This window comes from Lolium rigidum, chromosome 1 (assembly GCF_022539505.1).
Source record: "Lolium rigidum isolate FL_2022 chromosome 1, APGP_CSIRO_Lrig_0.1, whole genome shotgun sequence".
NCBI classification, from domain to species: Eukaryota; Viridiplantae; Streptophyta; class Magnoliopsida; order Poales; family Poaceae; genus Lolium; species Lolium rigidum.
This window is the reverse complement of record NC_061508.1, coordinates 45,944,722-45,966,380: the sequence shown is the minus strand read 5'-3', so window position 1 is coordinate 45,966,380 and position 21,659 is coordinate 45,944,722. Positions and strand designations below refer to the sequence as shown.

At 44.5% G+C, this 21,659-nt stretch overlaps 1 non-coding gene and 2 pseudogenes across 1 annotated transcript; all 3 read left to right on the top strand.

The window, feature by feature from the left end:
• Positions 1–9,212: 9,212 nt before the first annotated feature.
• LOC124707479 lies at positions 9,213–10,448 on the top strand (annotated as a pseudogene).
• A 1,371-nt stretch (positions 10,449–11,819) lies between these two features.
• TRNAW-CCA lies at positions 11,820–11,891 on the top strand. Its single transcript has one exon. It is a non-coding gene; the product is annotated as a tRNA-Trp (tRNA).
• Positions 11,892–13,699: 1,808 nt separating this feature from the next.
• On the top strand, positions 13,700–20,725 carry LOC124672355 (annotated as a pseudogene).
• The last annotated feature ends 934 nt before the right edge of the window (positions 20,726–21,659 follow it).

Below are 21,659 nucleotides of genomic sequence, written 5' to 3'. Positions count from 1 at the left end.
ACATCTTAAGAATAGACCAGATAACAAGGAGATGTATTTCATAAAATACCCTCTCACGTGCAACCTTAACACATTTCTAGGGATGTTAAAGGTTCATATATTTTTCATGGTCACAGCTATTCACATAACACTACTGTTGTTTTTCATCCTCTCTTGATTTTACCATTGTGTCATTCTGCCGCCCATTTCTTACACTTCTGTCGGTTGATATCTATGAAGCGACTGAATTAAGGTGTGATGTCGCCAAGACTGGCCTCAGCGGGACGTGGGCGCTTGTCTGCAAACCAGACAAGCTCAAGGAGTTGATTGCACGTGCAGAGGAGCTCGGAGTGCAACGTGGCTCGGGCCAGTTCATGTATGCGCTCGTGACCGTCTCCTGCGTAAACCGATAGAAGATTGCTGCAAGAATGGAGTTACTGAAGAAGACACTTGGCTGCTCTGATGGAGTGCTGCAAATTGTGATCGTCGGGCACCCAAGCATCTTAAGAGCATCTGAGGACAACCTGCGCAGCACCGTAGAGTTCCTCGTCAGCAAGGTCGGTCTCGAGCCAGAGTACATCATGCGCAGGCCTGCACTCATCAGTTACAGCCTGAGAGCGAGGCTGGTGCCTCGGTATATTGTCATGAAGATACTGCAGGGCAAGGGACTTCTTAGTTCTGACTAATTCTCAATTGTTGTTGCAAGGGAGTCATATTTCGTTTCAAGATTCATCGACCATTACAAGGAAAGTGTTCCTGAGATCGCAGATGTGTATGCTGCAGCTCGTGCAGGGAAAATACCCTCTCACCTCCAACCTTGACAGGTTTCTACGGATATTGCAGGTTCATATAGTTTTCATGTTCACAATCATCTGCATAGCACTGCTGTTGTTTCTTGATCCTCTCTTGATTTAGTATTGTGACTGAAAGAGGGCTGCTGCTGATTTTTTTGGCCATACCATGACAAGTTACATTTGCTGCACTATATGGAACAGTGGAAATTCTGATTTTGTCGCCCATTTCTTACAGTTTTGTTGCCTGATATCTATGAAGCAATTAAATTGGGGAAAATAGTGGTAAAACACAATGATATTAGGTCTTGTACTTGCTGTGAGACGCTGAGAAGGATAGCCCTGGCTAAATGCTGTGAATCTATATGTTGCTTGCTATATAGCAGTACATTGTTTACTGGATTCTGTTGAGATATATACCTTTTCTCTGATTTGGCCACACCAAACTTAGCTGATCTGCTCAGGATTCATGTTGAATTACAGCTTTGAGAGAGGTGTAGGGTTTCATAGGAGCTTCCAGTCTAGCCGCCTTTCCACAGAGATGCAGTTCTGAGCCTCCTTCGCTAGATATTTCTTTTCTTGAACGCCAACGTAAGCCAATCCCCGGTGCCTTCAAAGCCTACACAACTTGTGGGCAGAGGTGAGGGCCTAACCTAAGGTAGAAGGAGGCTGCAGGGAGGAACTCTCACTACCCAGGGTTACAGAGATAGAAGCACCTTATATAGGTCAGGACTGGGCTGGGCCAAATGGGCCAGAACAGAGAACAAGAAGACAGCCCAACATACACACCAACAGTTGTCCAACACTCCCCCTCAAGATGGGTGATAAATGTCAATCATCCCCATCTTGGCACAGGCTAGATTACACTCCTTTGAGCCCAGTCCCTTTGTTAAACAGATCTGCCACTTGTTGTCCCGATCTCACATAAGCCAATGAGATAATCCCTCGCATCAATCTTTTCTTTAATAAAGAATCTGTCTATCTCCACATGTTTAGTGCGCTCATGCTGGATAGGGTTATTTGCTATGTTTATGGCAGACATATTATCACACCACACTTTCAAGCTTCCTTGCCTTAAAATTTTCAGCTCTCTTAGAAGGTTTCGTACCCACAACATTTCACCTAGGCCCCGTGACATAGCTCCGTACTCAGCTTCGGTCGTTGATTTCGAGACAACAGATTGTTTCTTACTTCTCCATGACACCAAATTTCCTCCAACAAAAACACAATACCCTGAGGTGGATCTTCGATCATCTAAGCAGCTAGCCCAATCCGCATCACAATATCCATCTATATTTAGGTGTCCATTACTTTTAAACAACACTCCTTTTCCCGGAGTGCCCTTCAAGTATCTCAAGATTCTTTGAGCTGCTTCCAAGTGTCCATCCCTCGGATCATGCATATAGCGACTCACTACACTCACTGCAAATGATATATCTGGTCTCGTGTGGCATAAGTATATTAGTCTTCCAACAAGTCTTTGATATTTCTCCTTGTTTATGGGTTCTCCAGACTCTGCTGTGATTTTAGTGTTCGGTCAATAGGTGTTGAAGCCACTCGGCACCCCAGCATGCCCATATCATCTAAGAGATCCAATGTATACTTTCTTTGAGATAGTGATATCCCTTTTGACGATCTTGCAACTTCTATTCCAAGGAAGTATCTAAGTTTTCCCAAATCTTTCACCTCAAAGGCCTGACTCAAGCATCCTTTCAATTTTGCGATTTCCACAACATCATCTCCCGTGATGATAATATCATCAACATACACAAGACAAGGATAGTGATTTTCTGCTCCGAATGTTCGTAAAATAAGGTATGGTCTCCATTGCATTGACCATAACCCATGCCACACACCACTTGTCCGAACCCGTCAAACCAGGCCCGTGGAGATTGTTTGAGACCATATAGAGATTTCTTCAGTCTACATACCTTCCCTTTAGTTTCAGGTCCGACAAATCCTGGTGGCATCTCCATATACACCTCCTCTTGAAGATCACCATGCAGAAATGCATTTTTGACATCAAGTTGATGTAAGGGCCATCCGAAATTTGCTGCACAAGAGATCAAAATTCTGACAGTGCTCATTTTTGCTACTGGTGCAAATGTCTCATCATAGTCAATGCCATAAGTCTGGCTATATCCTCTTGCCACAAGTCTTGCCTTATATCTCTCCACTTTTCCTTCTGCATTTTGTTTTACAGAATAGATCCACTTACAGCCTACTGTATTCTTTCCTTTAGGGAGATCTGTCAACTCCCATGTTTCATTTTTCTTCAAGGCCTCTAACTCTTCCATCATAGCATTGCACCATCTTGGGTCCAACCTCAAGCCGGCAATCTTACCCACGGGTACGTCCGCCCATGGGCACCCGACCCGAATGGGTAGGGTATGGGTCTTAAAATTCGCCCATATGTCTTACCCATGGGCAACCCTATTAATCGTGGGTAGGGTATGGGCACATGCTTGTACCCGCGGGTCACCCGATGGGTCGCCCGATTAATATTATCATCAAATAAAAAATATTCTATATGATTTGCAGTCTCTTTTATGCATCTATTCAATGTATAAATTCATAGCCATCTTTAGAAAGAACAGTCCAGATAAGAGAAAGAATAGTGAATCTCAGGGGAGTGGTGTTTTGGAACATGGGAGCATATGCTCCCTCTATTTTGAAATGCATCTTACATGTATTTTAAATTTCAAAAAAAGTTGAAACAAAAAATTCACATGTACATCTTCTCGTGCTACACGTTTACAAAGTTGTTTCATAAAAAATCGACATGTCATGTGACGTGTGTAAAAAAGACAAAATTCAGTGCTAAAAATAATGCTTTTCACAAGATAAGTTTTCTCTTTTTTACATAGACCACAAAAAATATTAGTTTTTTGTGAAACTTGACGAACGAACATATATTATGAATATGCACATGCAAATTTTTTTGTTAAATTTTTTCGACATTTCGAAATATGATTTTTTAGTAGAGGGAGCATACGCACCCGGGAGCCGAATTGAATTTCCGGAATCTCAGCCTTGTTGTTCAGACGTACATATACACTCATCCTCTAGGCCCATGCTAGAACCGATTTGGGGATATCAACCATATGCAGCCCAAAAATTCGTTCTGGCCCAGGAAGCTAGGCTGCACACAACACCAACGTCTTCAAGTTTAGTACCACCTCGAGAAGTCACAGAGAAAGCATGCTTCGGCTGCCTATAAAGAGAGCAGGTGTTCGCGGGCAATGTTCAAGCTTGCCTGTACAGAGTGCACTGTACGTTGCAGGCTATATGCACTCCCATTAGTTTCTTGCGAAACAAAACATATTACTGAAAAATGCACTTTGTTGCATTGCCCGATGGGTGACCCATCGGGTCGGGTTTCTTGGTCGGGTCGGGCATGGGTCTGCTGTGATGCCCATGGGTAGGGTCGTGGGTCGGAGCTGCACCCGATAGTCAATTCGGGCATGGGTCTGGCAGATGCTTACCCGGTCAAACCCGACCCGATTGCCTTCCAATCCTTAGGAACAGATACAGTTTGCAGTGAAGCAACAAAAGCCCGAAAAGTGGGTGATAATGCCTCGTAAGAAACATAATTTCCTATGCCATAGTCATCATAACTCAGTCGCTTTGGGGGCCCAACTTTCCTTATCCCTTTCCTTATTGCAATTGGCAAGTCTAGGCTATTATTGGACTCGATCCGAGATTGATTCTCCTCTCGCAGAATCTACACTTGTGCTTCCTTGATTTTCCGGTCCGATGGGTTGCTCCCCCGCCCCTGGTCTTGTTGCTCCTCCAAGTGCATCTACTTGTTCCCTTTGTACTTGTCTTCTAGAGTACACAAGTGGATTCTGCAGCCATCTTTGTGGTGGTACGGGTCTAGGTGGTGTAGGTGTACCGGGAATTGCGGGAATCTCCGCAACAATAGGAATTTGTTGATGTTGTTGTTGGTCACCATCTTGCTGCTCTTGATCACCACCTTGCTGTTGCTCCCCCTCTTGTGCATCACCAAGATGGTCAAGCCCCTGGAACAAGCCACTAAGATCACTCTCACCGTCATAAAATGGTTCTGACTCGCGAAACGTAACATCCATGCTTACAAATGTCCTCCTGTCAGTAGGACTCCAACACTTGTAACCCTTCTGTCTGGAGGAATAGCCAATAAAGATACATTTGATAGCCCGATGATCTAGCTTGCCAACTGATGGCCTGTGATCCCTTACAAAACATGTACAGCCAAAGAGTTTGGGTGGTACAACAAATTCATTGTTATTGAGAAGGAGTTGGCAAGGAGACTGCATACCTAGAATCTTTGAAGGCATTCGTTGATCAAATATGTAGCAGATCATAACTCGCCTCACTCCATAAGAATTTGGGAACATTCATGGTAAACATAAGAGATCGAGCCACTTCAAGAATGTGCCTATTCTTCCGCTCGGCAACTCCATTCCGGGGAGGAGTGTCGGGACATGAAGTCCGGTGCGGTATACCTTGCGAAGATAAGAAAGCGAGCAAAAGGTTTGTTGATATATTCGGTACCATTATCGATTCCGATCACTTGCACCTGAACATTGAATTGGTTTTTCACATAGGCACAAAAACTGCGGAAACAAGTGAACACTTCATCTTTGTGACGCATAAGATAAATCCAAGTCATTCCGGAATAGCAGTCAATAAAAGTCACAAAGTACTTCATGCCACTTATCGACACAACAGGACACGTCCATACATCGAGTGCACTAACACAAATGGGGATACACTTCGATCCCTCTACTAACATAAGAGGTTCTCGTATGCTTAGCATATTCGCAGGCATCACAACATAATTTGGTTTTGTCCACTCCATTCATTACATCGGGAAAAACTCGAAACATTTTATCAAACGCCATGTGGCCCATTCGACAATGATGAACTAGTGCCATACTCTCCTTTCCTCCAACAATCGCAGCAAGCACAGAACTAGCATCGTGCCCCATCTTGTCACGATCTATGTGCCAAAGACCTCTATGCCTGGTTGCAGTCCCAATCTTCTTGCTGCTCTCCCTTTCCTGAATTAAACACATATATCTATCAACTATTATACGGTAGTCCTCGCTGATCAATCGGGGCACTTAGAGATAGCAGATTTACTTGGAAAAGCAGGAACATGTAGAACTGATGACAATTTTATGTTGGGTGTACATTGAACCGACCCCTCCCCTTTTATAGATTGTGCTGTGCCATCTGCTGTTTGGATAGTGCCTCTATGTGTGGGAGGATACTGAGTATAAGAGTCAAACTCACTAATATTTCCAGTAACATGTTTGGATGCTCCAGAATCAAGAATCCAATCTGAATTAGCATTATGAGTGGCTATAGAAACTCTATCAATATTACCTTCATCTTTGTAGACATAGTGAGCAAAGTTCCCAAAGGTTGCTTCATTTTGTCCTTCTTCCTTTGATTGTCCCCGAGAAGTACCTGGTAGTTGACTCTGAAGCTGCTGCCATATGTGCCTTGGGTGATATAGCGTGCTGCTGTCCTCCACCCCTGCCATACTGATATCCATATGGCTGTCCACTACCTCTGCCATAGTGTTGTCCACCACCTCTTCCATAGTGCTGTCCATATGGCTGTCCACTACCTCTGCCATCACCTCTTCCTCTGTAGCTTCCTCTGCCATGTGTGAATCCTCCTCTCCCCCTACTGGATGTAGCAAAGGAGGTACACTGATGCTTCAAGTGTCCCTTCTGCCCGCAAGTATAGCAGTCTCTCATCTCTTGTCTCTCGGTAGTGTAGAATGTCGGATGAGGGACAGAATCGCTTCCCTTTGTCATATTCAGGCGCACTTCCTCTCTGGACATAGCTGCAATGGCTTCTTTGAGAGAAGGGGTAGTGATTTGATGCAGTAAAGCAGCCCTTCTCCCCTCAAAAACTTGATTAAGACCCTTCAAGAACTTCATGACTCGCCGACGTTCAATCCAGCTTGCAGCAGCACTCACACATTCCCCATGGGCAAGTTCCAGAGGATCAACATGATCTAAATCTCCCCAAAGATGCTGCAACTCAGCCACATATGCCATCACAGTTTTGTTTCCTTGTTGCAAGTCATGCACTTTATCCTCAATCTCAGCAATCAACATAATGTTCCCCTTTCCGGAATAAAGATTTGATAGGGTGTCCCATACCTCTGAAGCTTTTGTGAGTGCCTCTACAGAAGCAGCAATGTTAGGAACCAAAGAGTTAAGCAACCATGCCACAATCAGAGAATTTATGGCATTCCACTGTTTCCATTCCGGACTGGTCTTGTCTGCTGGTTCTGCAGCTTCACCACTCACACGTTCATCTAGCCCTTTCGAGTTCAAAATCAACAGCGCCCTCCTTGACCACCGGAGATAGTTGGCCACTCCTTCCAACTTGATTTCGTTCGCCGGCAGCTCAAGTTTCTGACCGATGTTGGTATGGGGAACGATTGCTCCCCCTCCAGCAGATCCTCCTCCATCTCCTTTGGTAGTGATAAGTTCTGCCAGCTTCTCCAGAGCCTTGGCCAAATCCCTGTTGTCCCCCATGCTTGACACCAAACTAACCTCTCAGAACCACCAAAGGACTTACCCGCAGGATGCCTCTTCGTCTCCTTACTTGTCACTGCCTTCCCCTCCTTGCCGCCGCAGCAGCCTGCTCCCTTCCTCTTCCTCCCGGCCACCGTAGCAGCCTACTCCCTTCCTCTTCCTCTTCCTCCTAGCTGCCTCAGCAGACTAGGCTTCCAGATCGGCAGTCCTTCCCGTCGTTGCCCTCACTGCCCCTTGCTCTGATACCATGTGGGCAGAGGTGAGGGCCTAACCTGAGGTAGAAGGAGGCTGCAGGGAGGAACTCTCACTACCCAGGGTTACAGAGATAGAAGCACCTTATATAGGTCAGGACTGGGCTGGGCCAAATGGGCCAGAACAGAGAACAAGAAGACAGCCCAACATACACACCAACAGTTGTCCAACACAACTCATTTACATATATAATGCGATCGTTACACTCCGAATATATGTGTGATCTCAGTTTATTGCCACTATAGTAACTGTAGCTGAGAGACTTGGAATGGGCATATGTTTATATGTCGGGCATTGTTGCCATGAAGTGCTATTCGATTCTAGCATATGCAGGCTCTCTTCTTGTCAGTTATAATTTGCTACCTTGGCCTTTATTGTAGAACCTTTTTTCTCATCCTATGTCATAGACTTGCATGCTTTTCATACGATTGCTCACCGACTATCATGTGCTCAACTTGGTAAATGTAAGGGATGTCACTCACTTCTGATTTCCTCTTGTCACAAAAGCTCATCTTAACTCTTGGTAGCACATAATCAAGCATAATACAAGCTCGAAAGTGCATACCTTTCGCGGTGGATTTATTTTTCATGTTCACAATGGAAGATGTTTTGAACCTAATTAAAAAAAATAAACACTCCCGCATATCATACATGACATCAGAATTGCATCAACCAAACTCAACTGTGGATCATAACAAAGTAGTAGTTGGCTGTTCCCAGTGGCTAACAGGATTTGCTAAGGGTAAAGGAGAGTGATCCAAGCAGTAGTATATGCATAGGCATGTCCAAAAGACCAAGACCATGGTTGTCCGATAGAAATTGATAAACGCATTCAACATGGATGTTCTATGTATCTTTGTTTGTTTGTAAAATATTACTACATCCATCTAAAAATAGGTGTACCATTTTTATCTAGATATGGATGTATCTAGATGCATTTTAGTTAGAGATATATCTGTATCTAGATAAAGTTGAGACACCTATTTTTAAACGGATGGAGTACATCTTATGAGTCATTTCCTGTCAATTTTGAGAGAAACGAGCTACTGTTCACTTGCCTCTTTGACAGAAGAGTAAATATTACTTCTCATTTTTAAAAGAAACAGTCAGATCACACTTGCTATCATTGCTCATACAAACAAGTTAGTACAAACAAGTTAGGGATTGCTCTCAATTTTCAGAGAAGCATGCATTCACTAACCAACTCAGCACCCTTACTGCTAACATGGGAAACCTCCAAAAGTATTGCGACCATTGCAAAGTCTTTCCCTAGTTCCTACAGTAACACCAACAAGCCAGTAATTATCACCAATTGGCGCAATTCATCTTCACCTACTTCATCTTTTCACTGCTTCTTCATCGACTTCGTTTTGTCCTATCACTTCTTCATTCTCTGCACCTACCATTTCTTCATCACCATCATCCACATATGACTGTACGATCAGGAGGGTTCAGGATTTCGGAATGAGACAGTCGTGGGCCGGCCGGATCGTATACTACACGTATCTGCGCGGAGACTGGAGTCTAAATACTTAAATAGCCACGCACATCCCACGTACGTGATCAGGCGTAGCCCAGAACAACACTGCGTATACCTTTCTTAGTACAAGAACACTCCATATAGTACTTGTTCACAAGTTTAGGTATGGCGGCTGCCAAACCATGCCATATAGCTGGCTCCACCACTGGTACAAACAATTTTATATATTTGAATCAATATTTAGTCAAATAAGAAGCACGTTAAATGGATGCGTCTTATTCCTTGAATTCAGTTCTGAGTTCTGACGAAGGGCCATAGTTGGCAAGAAAAAAAACACGGAGTACTTGGTGGTGTCGTCCTAGCTACCAATCTTATTCTTCGAGTCGCCGCCGCCGCAATGTTCCGCCTCCAAAACCGGCTGCTCTCACTCCTACGCAACGGCAGCGCTCTCCCTCTCCTCACCTGCACCAACACCTCCCTCCGCCGCCACTTCTCCGCTACCGCATCCACCTCCCCTTTCGCCGCCGAGGACTACCTCGTCACCGCCTGCGGTCTCACCCAAGCGCAGGCACTCAAGGCATCCTAAGGCGTGACATTGACAAAGTGGTCAAGCCCAACATTGCCCTGCTGATCTCGCCAAGACTGGCATCAGTGGGGCTTGGGTGATTGTGTCCAGCCCAGAGAAGCTCATGGTATTAATCGCACGCGCGGAGAAGCTCGGTGTACAACGAGGCTCAGTCCAGTTCAAGTATGCGCTCGGAACCATGTCCAGCTTAAGCGAAGAAAAGATTGCTTCGAAAATGAAGTTGCTCAAGAAGGCCCTTGGCTGCTCTGATGACCTGCTGCAAACTGCCATCGTCAAGCACCCAACCATCTTAAGAGTATCCGAGGACAACCTGCGCAGCACGGTAGAGTTTCTGATCACCGAGGTCGGTCTTGAGCCAGAGTACATCCTGCGCAGGACTTCGCTGATCGGTTTCAGCCTGAACGGGAGGCTGAGGCCCCGGTATACTGTCATGAAGATACTACAGGACAAGGGACTTCTGAATTCTAAATTCACCTCGTTGATTGATGCGAGCGAGGGATACTTCATTTCAAGGTTTATCGACTACTACAAGGAGAGTGTTCCTGGACTTGCAGATGTGTATGCAGCAGCTCGTGCCGGGAAAATACCCTCTCAACTCCAACCTTGACAGGTTTCTGGGGGCATTGAAGGTTCAGTGTACTGTTCATGGTAACAATGATTCGCATAACATTGTTTTTTAACCTCTCTTGAATTTAGCACAACTGTCGCTGAGTTTACTGACCCATACCATGACAAGTTCTATTTACTGAACCATATGGAACATATGAAATTCTTCTCATTTTGTCGCTCGTTTCTTACAGTAGTATGAAGCAATTGAGTTGGGGAAAAAATTGTGGTATAACACCATGAAATTGGGTATTGTATTTGCTGTTGGACGATATGGTCGTGGCCACATGCTGTTAATCCGTACACGTTGCTTGCTTTGTAGCACTACAATTGTTTTATTGGGCAAAATGAAAGGTGGCTAAGGAGGGAAATGAATGCAATGCCCTTGACCATTTCTCTGATTTTGTTTGACACCAAACTTGACTGATCTGATCAGGGTTCATCAGGAATTAGAGCTTTGAGCAAGGTATAGGGGTGTCAACGGAGCTTATGCCGTTCAGGTCTTCTGCCCTCCACTTTAGCGGCAGTGCCACCAAGGCACCAAGAAGGAGTTCGTAATCGTAACCTCCTTTGGCTGGATAACTTTACGTAGTTCCCTCTGGCCTTGAAGATGAATACTTATGTGCTAATCTTTTACATTGAGAAGTCTGTCAAGCCAAACCCTGTGCTGCATCTGACAATGCAGGCAAGTAGTTTTGATATTGTGGACCTGGTGTTATTCAGCCTGCTTCTGCCCGAGTCCAAACCAGAGAGAATCAGAGTGTAGCCACAACACATTAAGAACAGGGAGCACCATCGGGCATTGACATACATTTCCTGCATCTTGGAGGAAAAGATTGCTTAATCTGGAGGATTAAGTTACCTGAAGCTCCTAAGTGCCTCTAAGAAGCTGTGGTGCCCAGTGGATTTTCTTTTCACCTGAGTAAATCTTGAAGTCGAGCTGGAGTATATTGCACACAGGTTCATGGATTGCAGTTGATGTCTCGGTATGTTATCTTGAGTGCTGAATGTTTCAACCAAGGCTGTAACAACTATGGTAGTATATATCCACACATGTCAACATGCTAAAGCATGGTTCCTCTAATTTCTTGCAACCATTTTTTTTATGAAGCAATGTAATGCGTGCGTTCCCCAGTTCGCATGGTTCAGTGCGTGTCATACCATACCATGGTGATGAGCTGATAATCCTTATATTCCAAATTTCGTATGCATCATCTTCTTTTTCCAAGTTGTAGCTAGCGGTAACTTTCATTGCATCGATAGAAGTTCCGTTGGTTTCCCTCTTCTGGTTACTCTGATTGCCATTATATTGGCCCTGCCAGGATTCGGCGGTTCATGCTCAGTTAAAACATTTGCCTCCTGTTGTGAACTTGTGCATACCTGGCGTGCACCAGTGGTTCAAACAGGCAATGCCTCTGTATGACCCAATGCTCGCCCACATGATTTTTTTTCATAGTAATAACTTATCGTCGGGCAGTTTCCATATCCCTGCATATTATCGCAGGTAAAATTTTGTTCTGTAGCTACAGTATTCAGTAGTCAGCAGTCATGAGTGTCTACTCGGTACAGTCTTCAACATCGGATCCGTGGCGCAATGGTAGCGCGTCTGACTCCAGATCAGAAGGTTGCGTGTTCGATTCACGTCGGGTTCAAATCCCCGAACTATATCCGATTCTTTTGCTCTTTTTTTTTCGAAAAGAATTCTGCTGGATCGTGCTGAAAATTATGCGAGGCAGACAACTCTTGCCCAATTCCTGGCGCCCAACGATGCGGAATTGCGGATGGAGACCTGAAACTTGTGTGGTTACGCACCTAAAGTAGGCAGAATCCCAGGCAAACAAAAGTGCTCCTCCATAGCACTATGTGTAAGCAGCGTGCTCCAAATTTAATTCGCAAAACTGATATAGCGTGAGCCAATTAGAATTTAGAAGCATATTGCTGAGCTTGGCAATGATGCTTTTCACCCTCTGTCAATACGGCGAAAAATATCAGGGTCATATACTCTCGGCAAACCTTTTCTCTTTGCCATGAGATATAACCTTTTTTACGGTAGAGTGTAGACACAACTCCCCCTTTCCTCCGCTCCCAAACTCTAACCCAAAAAAAATAAACCCTTCGATCTCCTCTCCCCGCCTCGACCATGCCCGTCGTCTTCGACGTCCGGGCGCGGCCACCACTGATGGTGCCGGGAGAGGAGACGTCACCCGGGCGGCGTAGGTGGCGTGGCGACATGAGGTCGGCGGAGTTCGCCGGTTCATGGTAGGGAAGCGTTGAGGCGTGGAGCTCAGTGGAGATGCGGGCGTGGTTTGAGGTTGCATCCTCGTTCGGAATGAACGTGCGTGCCTTCTCGGTCGTGCGGGGCGTTGGTGGACCACGATATGTTGACTATAATGGCAAGGTGCTGAGGGGGTGGTGGTGGTGTGAACGACAAGCACGATGGCCCCAATCCGGCGGGTAGGGTGGGAAGTGTGCGCCAACACGAATGAAAGTCTCTCTCATCTTTGATCGGTGTGCCGACGGCGGTGCCCATGGGCGTAGTTCCCATCCTTGGAGGCGTCGTTGAGTCCCCACTCCCACTTGTGTTTGGTGAAGCCTAGATTCGGAGTGAACCGGCGCGATGGCGGCGTTCTCGACGTCGTCACACTGTTGAGAGCATCGCATTTGGAGACATGGCTTTGCTGGTTCCTTCGATGCTCGTTGTTGTCCAAGCTTGATCTTCATGGACGCCATGTACGTCGTCTCCGGAGAGTCCAAGACGATGTCATTCTCGGGATCGATCAAGTCCCGCCAATCACCCGCCCCCTCGTTTTCTGCATTAAGGGTGCGTGGTGCGTCCGTCAACAAGGGAAGTTTAGTTGGAGCTGTCGATCTTCGAATGTGACAAGCGATTTGTTGGCTTTTGTTGATAGGCTCCGTTGCGTTTGAGCTGAAATTTAATGGTGGCTGTCTTTGGACTAATTGGTGTGAAGTTTGTTTGTTTTTCGCATCGAGTTGTAGTTGTCTCGAACCTAAAGATATGGTACAATTTGAGGTGCTACAAAAAAAAAACTTCTTAAACAGTATCTCTATAAGAGGAAGGACTCAATTTTAGGTTTGATGCGTTTTCTAGGTGGTGGGGTTGTGTAAATAAATAAAATAACTCTATTTTAGCATGACCGTAAGATTTTGGGCGTGCGTGGGCCGCTACGGTCAATGCCTGGGGACATCCACCGCCCCACGTGATCGGAAACGTCCGCCAGCCCCCTTTTTTCTTCCCCTCGTCTCGGCCAGTTTCCGGTCTTCCCGCTCGCTGACACCCTCCCTCCCCTGGTTTCCATTTCCATTCCCGTTCCTCCACTCGCCTCCAGTCAAAATCCATTCTCCTCTCAGTAAACCCTCGCTCACGCCGCCGCCGCCTCCTCACCCCTCCCCAGATCAATCTCCACCCCTCGCCGTCCTCTTCCCGGTTCTACTCCGCCGTACCCGTCGCCTCGAGATCTCCGGGATTCAGGTTCGAATCCGTTCCCCCGTTTCTCGCCGCCGTGTCCGAACCCAAGTTCGAAGCGCTCGCCGTTCGCTCCGCTAGATAGTTTGAATCGATGAACCTCGCCGCTCGATAGTTTCCCCGGCGGGTTGCTTGCCTGCCTGCCTGCCAGCGCGCGCCGCGCGCGGGGGAGGTTTCACTAGGGTTTATCGCCTAGTGCTATCTGCCTAATCGGCGGGTTGGGATCTCGTAGGTTTTTTTTTTCCTGTTCGTGGGTTGTAAGCGGATTCGTGACTCGATACTGTCGGACGGTTCGCTGTGCTGATCCGGACATGTTTTCGGACAGCAAACGGTTTTGGGGATGAGATGTGTTTTTTTTTTTTTTTTTTTTTAGGAAGGATGAGATGTGGTTTATGTATGCTGGAACCGTGCGTGCATTGCCCGTGCGATTCCTCTGGGGTTTCTCCCGCGCGAGATCTCTACCTGTAATAAAACGCATTTAAACCTCGTGCGCACATGCTTGGCACACTGCGGCATGGAGATTGGCCCAGTACCAGTAGTACTTGGCTGGCTCAACGACACGCCGTGCAATGCAATGACACTCTGCCATGCCAGATTGGTATGTGAGACGAATGGTTCATTCATCCTCCTACGACAAGAATATTTTGGGGAGAAATTGCTAGTCGCTTCTGATTACTGATTTTTGGTTCATACTTTGCAATTGCCATGAAGTACGCGAGCTTTTAACTTCACATTGCTCTGTCCTGTATTCATTTCCTCTGATATCCAGTTTGTTCATGTCACTAAAAGTCTAGAAACAATCACTTGCATTACTCATTTCGAGTTGCTGATTGGTGGTAAGGAGTAACCCTGCCTTGTGAAAATGCGTTGGAGCTAAATAATTCCCCTCTGGGCAGATTTAACTTGCATAGCAGTTCATTTCTGCCAACATTCTACCATTGCATAAGTTTTTGTGATATCGTACTTTGCTCTGACACATGTCCCTGATATTCACCTTCACTTGAATTTTTATCCTAAGAGCATTCAGCAGCATTTTATTTTGCTTTTGTTGTATGCATTCATTCCATTCCGTTCTTTGTTACTTGTTAATTGTTTCTCGTGTGCACATGCTTATTGCTGAAGACTGTTTTTGCAGATTTTCGCCATGGAGGATGGAGACAATGATGCCGTAAAAGTTCCCGTCAGTGAAGAGTCCCCTAATCTTGGAGAAAAGGGTGAAGATGAAGGGGATTTGTTGAGGAAAACAGAAGTATTGGATCTAAAAGAAGCAGTAAATTCTCCAAGTGAGAATTCAAGCAATGATGCAGAAGGGCAGATCCATGGGACAGATGATTCAGAAAAGGACCTTAATGAGCAGGTGGGTAAAAGCAGAAGCCCCGATGCCATGGAACCTACAGATTCAAACCAGACCGTGACAGAGATTCTTGAAGAAGAAAAATCTGAAGATCCAGTTTTTGATGGAACCGAGGTTCCTGAAATGGAAGGTTTGAGGCGTTCTTCCGATCAATCTGTGGAATTTGATTCAGAAGCTCAGCAAGGGTCTGTGATCAATGAAAAAGCTGCTGCAATCAGGGATTTTGTCAAGGAGAAGGGAGCCATTGCGTCAACATTTATACGACGCCTATCTGGCAGAAAGGATGAGAATGATCTTCATGTTGAAGATGACAAGAATGATGGCTCAGAAAGTGGCAATAGTGAGAAGACTGTCTCAGATTCTGAAATGAAACCAAAAGAGGCTCAGAAGAAATCTGAGGAAAGAACATCATGGAATCCACTGAACTTGATTAAAATTGGAGGAGACAATTACACTTCTACAACTGGGGAAGCTGGGCATGGAAATGTGCCTGGTTCGGTAGAGCAACCAACTGCCAAAGGAAGGATTATCCTCTACACAAAACTGGGATGTGAAGATTGCAAAATGGTTCGGTTATTCCTGTATCAGCAAAGGCTCAAGTATGTTGAGATTAACATCGACATATTCCCTAGTAGAAAGTTGGAGTTGGAAAAGAATACTGGGTCAACCACATTACCAAAAGTGTATTTCAATGACCTGCTGATTGGAGGCTTAACTGAATTGAAGAAAATGGAGGAGTCTGGCATACTTGATGAGAGAACCGGTGCCCTTTTCAAAGATGTGCCCTCATCTGCTGCTCCTTTGCCCCCCTTGCCTGGAGAAGATGATGAATCTGGATGCGGGAAGATGGATGAGTTAGCAACCATTGTCAGAAAAATGAGAGAGACAATTACTCCGAAGGATAGGTTTTATAAAATGAGAAGGTTTAGCAACTGCTTTCCTGGTAGTGAAGCTGTAGACTTTATATCAGAAGATCAGTATTTGGAGAGAGATGAGGTAAAATGTTTACTGCTAACTATTTTTTATCCGTGCCATATATAGTACTTCCATATGGACTTTAAACAACATTAGTCTTGGTTTTGTCTGGTGTGTGAGGCTATGTTTAATTTACGAATAGATGACGAATTTTCATTATTTATAACTGATCTGTGGAAAGCATCTCACATTTAGGAAAGTATATATCTATTTTGTATGTTCCCTGCTGTAAATATATGGCACTGCTGTCACCTTCCTTACCATTTGGTGGATACATATTATCCATGTAGGCTGTCGAATTTGGAAGAAAGCTTGCAAGCAAACACTTCTTTCATCATGTTCTACAGTAAGCTTTGAAATAACCTCAATCTATTATTCTCATTTCTATCATCTACTAGTAGAAATATTTGGAGATTATTAATACATTGCTTGTGTTTGCAGTGAAAATGTCCTTGAAGATGGAAATCAGCTGTATCGTTTCCTAGATCATGATCCCATAATTATGACACAGTGCTACAACATCCCTAGGGGCATCATTGATGTTGCACCAAAACCCATAGTGGAAATCGCATCAAGGTTGAGAAAGTTGTCTTGTGCCATTTTTGAGGCTTATGTATCTGAAGATGGTAGACATGTTGACTACAGAAGCATCCAGGGTTGTGAGGAATTTAAAAGGTTAGCACCTGCACAGACTCAGTATAAGCAAGAGCCAAGTTACTGCATAATCTATGTATTAAGTATATACTAAAATAAATGACAATGTATTGCTTGTTCTGACTACTGGTGATGAACTTTTGGTCAATACAGGTCAAATTTATTATATAATTACTAGATTCTGATTTGCTGTCTGCGTATATCTCTGTACATTTCACCTTGTAAATTATAAATTTATAAAAGCATGTTTGGTAATTGAACTTATAAGTGATAACTTGGTTGTTGTGTATTGACTACCCAAGTGTCATAGGTGATGGGTATACTTACAGTAAGCTCATATTTCTTGCACAGGTATATTAGAACAACTGAAGAGCTCCAGAGGGTGGAAATTAGTGACTTGGCACGTGAAGAAAAGCTTGCTTTCTTCATAAATCTGTACAATATGATGGCTGTCCATGCGATAGTGACATGTGGCCATCCTGCTGGGCCATTGGACAGGAAAAAGTTTTTGGAGACTTTAAGTATGTCATTGGGGGATGTGCCTATTCTCTGTCAGCTATTGAAAATGGTATTCTACGTGGCAACCAAAGGCCACCGTATAACCTTGTGAAACCTTTCGGACAGAAAGACCAAAGATCCAAGGTGAATAAAGCCAGTCCTGTCTGAAAAGGGGGAACATATATGTATCTGTTTACTAGAAATATGTGCTATCATGAATTCATGATGACAACTAGACTAGTGCTCTTTTTCTTAGCTTTTGTGATATATATTTGCATGCGACGATGTGTTCAGAAAGAGGTGCTTGAACAATTGAACTGTTAAATTTTCTTAGACTCTAGGGCATACAATCTGTCTGCAGTTTTTCCTAGAAAGGGCAGCCTAAAGGGAACATTCTTGGTATGTGTTAGTGGCTATAAAATCACCGAACGTTAGTGCGGTGGATAGATAATCGCAACAAACTTTCTTGTCGTTTGCATGAAATAAACTCAACTTCATATCTTGTCCTTCTAGTTCAAACAATCTCTTCTCATAAATGCTTATTGATATGATTCAATATCTGGTGCCCAGTGGTGGACGCAAGTTCTTTGATCTGGGTGTACAGAGTTTGAAATTTAATGTTCTACTAGTTAATTATACACAAAGTTTTTATCACCAATATACTCCCTCTGTTTATAAATATAAGATGTTTTAGAAATTTCAAATTGAACTAGATACACACCATAATGAGTGAATCTACACACTAAAAATAGACGAATCTTCAAAACGCTAAAACATCTTATATTAGTGAACGGAGGGAGTATATTCTATTTCCATAAACAATGTCTTCGGCACATATGTACACCCATGTCCTTAGCTGGCTCTGTCCATGCTGGTGCCACATAGTATTGGTTTGGACATAGAAGGCTGCAAGCCAACGAGTTTATCCAGCGTAGTGTCCACTTGTGGATGCTGGAAGTCTTCTACAGCAGATATTATAGAGCACTTATATAGCAGACACAACGAGCCATACATAAACTTTTGTAGGAAGAGATGACTGAAACTTACCTAGTATGTAGGGCCCAAGGCTGTAGGTTGCGAATCTTGCGACCACTATCAGCTTCTGAAAATATGAGGCCCATTATATGTTTACTATATTATGTTTTAGTATTTCTAGAAAGTCAGGTTGTTGAGACATGAAAGTTTGTAGAAAGTTATACACGCAACAAACCGCTGCCAAGGAAAGGTAAGATGTCTATATATATTGTACGCTAAATGCTCTGCACTGTAGTGCTTGTTTTAGCGCACGGGAACCCCGTAACTGTACCTACTTGCCAAATCAGCAACATAATGCACAACATTGTTAGCATGCTATAGCAGCGCTGCAATACTAGTACAACATTGTCTTTTAAACAACTTTTTTAGCTAATTAATTCCCGTGTTCATAACTGTCACCAATTAGATTAAAATGCTAATATTGCAGCCTCACAAATTTTGACTGCCTTTTTTTTCCTTGTTTGTAACGGCAGGTGGCCCTATCATACCCTGAACCTCTTGTTCACTTTGCTTTGGTATGTGGTACCAAATCTGGACCTGCACTTAGGTGTTACTCCCCAGGAAATATTGATAAAGAGTTGATGGAAGCCGCACGTGATTTCCTAAGGAATGGAGGACTGACTGTTGATCCTGAAGCAAAGGTTGCATCTGTAAGCAAGATTTTGCGATGGTAAGATGATAAGATAACTGCTGTTCTTGCTTTATCAAGAGGATCTTGGTTACCTTACTATTCTTGTTTATTTCTTTACATTACCAGAATCTGTAGTATAACTATTACAATATGTTTAATATTGCTATTCTTACTGGCGAAAACACATTGACATGTTCAACAATACTGTTATATTAGAAACTAAAGTTTATTCTAGGTATAAGTCGCAACACTACAGCTGCCGCAAGGCCGCAACATAAGCTAGATAAGTTTTGTGAACAGTAGCCCAATGGTTAGGGCCGTGGTGGCACACCCAGCGACCAAAGTTCGACTCCTGTCGGGACCAAATTTCTGGAACATTAAGGAGCACTTGTATAAAAATATTCCACCAAGTGCTAGTCCTGGTTGGTCTCGTTTTTTTATGTTAGGTGTTCTAACGTTTTTTCTTGTAGTTGAGACATAAAGTAGAATACCTGTCTGATGTGGGACCATATTTGTGCCTCATCATGACATAGTCCTCCATAATGTCTGCTCGGTTTTTGTTACTTAAATCTGCCCTTGGTTAAATTAGATATTAATATATGATGAGTGATGCACTGATGCTCCAAAAAAGTGTGCCACCAGAGCTTGTAGCTCTTTGATGGTGCATTAAAACTCGTACATGTGGCCCCGCAATTCGATTGCGCAGTTTTTAAGACAGTATCTGCACTATGCGATTGCTACAATTTGAACAGGAATATAAAAAAGATGCTGTTAATTTTTATAGATTGATATGGATTTGTGTGCTTTTGGCGTATTATAATTAAGACTATTGAAGAATAACTAAAATATGTACTGTATATGTGTTCAACTGGGAATGTTTTATGCAATTAGCAAGGTTCCTGTGCTTCGCCACAGAACCCACAGGAACAAGAATCTATGTTAGCTTAGATGAGTTTATTCAGTTGGCACGACACCACAATGAAGGTTGGATTTGGGAGTCTGTTGCTACCATGTTTGTCGATTTGCACTTCTCGTATCAATTCCAATCATTATAAGTAGGATAATTTCGAGGCCATTATGGCATGTGCAGCTGGTTATGTTGACCACATTTAGGATGCGATCACAAGAAATACAACTGGAACCGTGGAACACACAAATTAAGGGAATGCAGCTTCGGTGCGACTAAAATACATAACTATGTTACTACATTGGGAGATGATCATAAATTTGATATACAGTTGGACTTGGACAAATAGTAAGCACTGAGCAAGTCATGAAAATTAACTTGATTACTGTTACCTGGTATGCACTGTGATGAAGCTATATCATATCAGTTTATAATGTTAATTCTTATGACAACATGGCCAATACTTTGACAACTTAGCTAAAAAAAACTCACGCTCTAAATGATTTTCAGGTATAACACAGATTTTGGTAAGAACGAGACAGAAGTGCTGAAGCATGCTGCAAATTATCTTGAGCCTGCAGCGTCAGAGGAACTCTTGGAACTGCTTGCAAACACTCAACTGAAGGTCTCGTATCAACCATATGACTGGAGCCTGAACATTTAGCTGCTGCTAGGGTACTATTTATACAGATGTTCTCCTTATAGCTAGAATACCCGTCTTATTTTTTGTTTTTGTGGAAACTACCCGTCCCCCAAAGATTTCTGGAAGGACGTCACTTGTGAATCTCCTTTTGCGTGAAGTCTGGGGCGCATATGGATATTGGCGTATCGTTTTTTTAAAGAATATTATTAGCGTATTGTGGATTTGTGCCAAACTGGATGTGGCCACCAGTGGACCTTGTTCCGTTCATTTGACTGAAATGGGCACCCTTTCGCTTTTGCTGGTTATTGTTTCTTTATTGTTGAGTAGTTCTAGTTATTGCAGATGTGATGTTGCATTTGGAATAGCTTCCTATCATACATCTGTTACTGTAGGTGTATTGTGTGCTGCTGACGCTGCCTCCACCGCTGCAATGAGCTGCTGCTCTGATGGATCAACCTCCTCGCCCTCCCCATGCATGTGAAGAAGATCCGAGGAGTGGCTAGCACGGGAGGAGTGGTCCTAGGAGGATGAACCAGGACCCTGCGGTGCCGGGTGACGACAGCGCGCGGAGGTGGAGCCGATGGTAGAACAACTTGGAGAGGGGGCGCCTCCAACGTAGCCGCTGTACATTCCAACGGCGGGGTGTGGGGTGGAACGAGGTCAATGCTAGGGGTTCAGTGCAATCCATCATCCTTTGCCCGGTTCTTTTATATTCTGCAATTTCTCTCTCTAGAAGGGCTAGACCTTTAGTTTGGATTTTGTTTGCAGTTCAGGGTCCTCTGGCATGTTCGTAACAAGTATATAATCGAATGATGAGATGAAAGGTTCTTCACTTGGGACAGAAAAAACACGCCCGCTCCCGTCCCCGTGGGCGAGCGACCGGCCTCCCCGTCTCCCCTGCCCTCGCCGCCACCGGTGGGCATCGTTGGGCAAAGCCGTGGCAGCGCGGTGTCGGCGGGGCGCCCTCTGGTGCGCAGGATCTGGGCGGCTTGGCTCCAGCGTCCTTCTCTGGTGGTTGTGGCTAGGGGCAGCGCGAATGCTGCGCGTGTTGGCTGTTGTGTGCTGTGCCTCTTTCGGCGGCTTCCTCCATAGAGGGTGGTTGCTGGGGTACGGGCGGCCGCCCGCGGTGGTTTTTGGCGGTGGCGGACGGCGTGGCCGCGCCGGGCGGTGTTGGAGGTCCTACTGCTGCCCTTTATCTTCTCCCAAGCCTGCATGCCTAGGAGGATCCTTGAAGACCAG